The sequence below is a fragment of the Theropithecus gelada genome, chromosome 9, assembly GCF_003255815.1.
Source record: "Theropithecus gelada isolate Dixy chromosome 9, Tgel_1.0, whole genome shotgun sequence".
NCBI classification, from domain to species: domain Eukaryota; kingdom Metazoa; phylum Chordata; class Mammalia; order Primates; family Cercopithecidae; genus Theropithecus; species Theropithecus gelada.
Genome location: NC_037677.1, coordinates 116,175,128 through 116,179,793, shown reverse-complemented (window position 1 = coordinate 116,179,793; position 4,666 = coordinate 116,175,128).

Genomic DNA, 4,666 nt, shown 5'->3' with positions numbered 1-4,666 from the left:
GAGTGCAGTGGAGCGATCTTGGCTCACTGTAACCTCTGCCTCCCAGGTTCAAGCAATTCTCCCACCTCAGCCCCCAAGTAGCTGGGATTACAGGCACATGCCACCACTCCTGGCTGAGTTTTGTAGAGACGGGGTTTCACCATATTGGCCAGGCTGGTCTTGAACTCCTGACCTCAGGTGATCCACCTGCCTCAGCCTCCCAAAGTGCTGGGATTACAGGTGTGAGCCACCATGCCTGGCATCAAAAGCATTTTAAAAAGAGAGGGACAAGTTACAAGCTAGGAGAAGATATTTGTAATATACATATGTAACAAAGAATTAGCATCAAAAATTCCTAAAAATCGAGAAAAGCACATATAACCTAATAGAAAAATAGGCAAAAGATATCAACGGGCATGTTTCAGAAGAGGAAACACATATGGTTAACAGAATATGAAGAGATGTTCAACTTTATTAAGTAAAAATTAAGACCACATTGAGCTAATACTTCGATTGTCAGACTACAAAACTAAGTATTGAAGAAAATGTGAATCTGCTCACAGAGCCTCCTAAACGATGCTGATGGGAATACAAATTTGTGTATTCACTTTGGGAAAAATGTTTGACGTTACCCACCAAAATTGAGTGTTCATATACCCTGTTACCTGACAATTTCACTTTTAGGTATAGATCCGAATAGATCAAACAAAAGCTCTTGCACTCCCTGGTGGTCTAATGGCTGAGGGGTGAAAGGCTCTTCCACATCTATCACAGGAGACACGTACAAGAATGTTCACAGCTGGCCGGGCGCGGTGGCTCACGCCTGTAATCCCAGCACTTTGGGAGGCCGAGGTGGGTGGATCACCTGAGGTCAGGAGTTCGAGACCACCCTGGCCAACATGGTGAAACCTTGTCTCTACTAAAAATACAAAAATTAGCTGGGTGTGGTGATGGGCGCCTGTAATCCCAGCTACTCAGGAGGCTGAGGCAGGAGAATAGCTTGAATGCGGGAGGCGGAGGTTGCAGTGAGCCGAGATTGTACTACTGCACTCCAGCCTGGATGACAGAGCAAGACTCCATCTCAAAAATAAAAATAATAAAATAAAAAAAGAAAGAAAGGTTAAAAAGAAAAAGAATGTTCATAGCAGCATTATCCACAGTAGTAAAAACCTGGAAGCAACCCAAATATCCATTAATGAGAAATCAGACAAATGCAGTATATTTACACACTGGAATATCATATAATAGTCTAAATGAATGAATGATATCCATAAAACATGGCTGAATCTTACGTATGGTACATTAAATGAAAAGCAGTCTCAAAAGATTACAAGGACATAATTTTTTCCTTTGTAATAGACTTTACTTTTTAGAACAGTTTTAGGTTTATAGAAGAATTGTGCATGAAGTACAGAGTTCCCATGTGCCCTCTCCATTACAAACATGGTTTCCCCTGTTATTACCGTTTTATATTAGTGCTAACAAGTGTATCAATTGATAATTGATACATAGACTTCAGTTAATCATAATGTATCAATATTGGTTCATCAATTCCAACAAATGTACAACTGAGGAACCACTATTGATACATTATGATTAACTGAAGTCCATAGTTTACATTAGGACTCACTTTATGTGGCACAGTTCTATGGGTTTTGACAAATGAATAAGGTCATGTATCCACTGTTAGAGTCCCATAGTGAATAATTTCACTACCAGTAAAAATGCCCTGTGCTTCACCTAATCATCCCTCTCCTTCCCGGATCCCCTGGCAACCACTGAGTTTTGCCTTTTCCAGAGTGTCATATAGTTACAGTTGTAGAGTATACAGCCTTTTCCAACGGGCTTCTCTTGCGATATACATTTAACATTCCTCCATGTCTTTGTGTAGCTTGATAGCTGTATTAGTCTGTTTTCACAGTGCTGATAAAGACATATGCCAGACTGGGAAGAAAAAGAGGTTTAATCGCACTTAGAGCTCCACATGGCTGGGAAAGCCTCAGAATCATGGCAGCAGCAAGAGAAAATGAGGAAGATGCAAAAGCGGAAACCCCTGGTAAAACTACCAGATCTCGTGAGACTTATTCATTACCACATGAACAGTATGGGGGGACTGCCCCCATGATTCAAATTATCTCGCCCCCCAGGTCTCTCCCACAGCATGTGGTAATTATGAGAGAACAATTTAAGATGAGATCGGGTGTGGATACAGAGCCAAACCATATCAATAGCTCTTTTTAAAAAAATCATTAAACAATATTTCATTGCATGGATGTACCACCTTGTAGGACAGTTTATCCATTCACTTATGTCAAGGACATTTTAGTTGTTTTCAATTTGGGATGATTACAAACAAAGCTGCTGTAAACATTGGTGGACAGGTTGTTTTCAGCTCATTTGGGTAAGTACCTAGGTATTATGTTTAGTTTTGTAAGGAACTGACAAACTGTCCTCCAAAGGGGCTATAACATTTTGCAGTCCTACCCACAAAGAATGACAGTTCCTGTTGCTTTACATACTCATCAGCACTTGGTGGTGTTAGTGCTTTGGATTTTAACCATAACAATTTCACTACCAGTAAACATGCCCATTTTAACCATTCTAGTGTGTAGTGGGCATATTCTTTTTATTAAGTTAAAAAACAACTCAAATATACATGTATATACATATGATTTTTAGGACTATATACATGTGGAATAAAACCTTGTAGAAGGAAACCAAGAAATAGTAAAGACAGGATTCAGAAAGATGGTTACCCCAAGCGAAGGCAGGGGTGTGTGTTAGTGTGTGTAGGAGGCATGGCATAGACACAGATATAAACTCGTGTCATTATAACTTTTGAGTGTGGTGGGTTTGTGGCTACAATTAAACTAAATTAATAAAGGTGGGTGAGGTAAACTGAATAATTGTCCACCAAAGATTTCTATGTCCTAATTCCCAGAATTTGGGAATGTTATGCTAAAAGAGACTTTGCAGATGTGATTAAGAACCTTGAGATGAGATCATCTTGGCCCAAAGTAATCACAGAAGGTTCTTGTAAATGAAAAGGGGTGGCAGGAGAATCACAGTCAAGACAGACGATGTAAGCACAGAAACAGAGAGGAGAGAAGATACTATGCTTCTTTCCTTGAAGATGGAGGATGGGGCCAAGAGCCGAGGAAAGCAGGCAGCCTTTGGAAGCTGGAAAAGGCAAGGAACCAGACCTGCCAACACCTTGATTTTAGTCCAGTGTAACTGATTTTGGACTTCTGACTTCCAGAATTGTAAGATAATAAATTCTTGTTGTTTTAAGTATCTAAATTTGCAGTAATTTGTTACAGCATCAACAGGAAACTATGACAGTGGGCCAGGCATGGGTTAATGAATTGGATTATAATTAAATACAGTTCTACACCTAGGTCCAATTAAAAAAATAGACAAAACCTTTGAGTGGCTCCTCACTGCCTGGAAGAGAAAGCTCAAATTCCTCAGCATGAAACAGATTCCTGACAACACAGTTCTACAAGGTCCCCTCTAGCTTGAGTTCCCTCCTCCCAACCCCAACCCATACATTTTAGCCATGGGTCCTGGCATCTGAGCCCTTTTATTGGTCCCGTGGACTCTCATGCGGCTCAACTCCTTTGCCGTGTCTCTATGAAGTCTTTCAGGTTGAAATTTCCTCCCCTGAAAATTGACAACATAAGGGCTTGCTGCATGGTTGATTCGGCTTTCAAGATTAGGACACAGTGGCACGTACAGGCACCGCCACTTGCAGAGGTCGACATGCACTTAGTACATGTTGGCAGAAGCAACTCTTAAGCTATTACTAACAGGGACAGTTAAGTTCTGGCAATGGACTGAAAGATCTTTCTTCATCGCCACTCTTCACTAAGCTACAAGACCAAGTACTTTCTCCTGAAGGTACTTAGAGGAGGAAAAAAGCACACCAGGAACTGTTGTAGGGGGTGAGAAGACAAATTCTACAGGGCTGCAGAGCTAGTGTGAACATGGTTTCCCTCATCTTCATCCAAAACTGCGTTCCTAGCCCACATGACTGATGTCTGTGCACGTCTCTGCCCAGTGATTTTTTTTTTCAACTCCAAGAATACGGGGGGAGTTGGGCAAGTTATTATAATAGAGGACTGCTCTTCTTGCCCCATTATCCGATGAGATACTGGATAGGGAAGCCTCTGAAACTTGTAAAGCAATTTGCAAGCAGGCCACCTGCTTGTATTTAACAAACAGGCTAGAAATACCTATGTGTGGGGAAAACGCGTCCCAAAACACCCCAGCCCCTCCGGGTCCCCGCCAGCCCAGCCTCTCTCCTGACTGTCGCGCGAAGCGGCGGTTGACTAATCAGCCGTTCTGATGAACACAGGAGGGCCGGACGGGCCTGCTGGCTCGGACACCACGCGGAGGCAGAGCGCTCCCTGAGCCGCAGTTGAAGAAACCGCTCTCGGGCTGGACGAAGGCGGAGCAGCAGCTCAGACTGGGCCAACAGAAGAGCCTTACAATGCCTGGAGCAGTCCGAGGACAGCCCCCGGCGCGAGGCACTCTGGGACTTGTAGTTCGCTTCCCAGACAGCGCTTTTTCCCACTTGGTCTCCCCGCCTTTCAATGTCGCTTTTATTCTTCCCTTCACCTCCCAGCCCGCCGACTTCCTGGTCGTCGCACGTCCTCACGTATGACTACACTACCCAGAAGTCTCC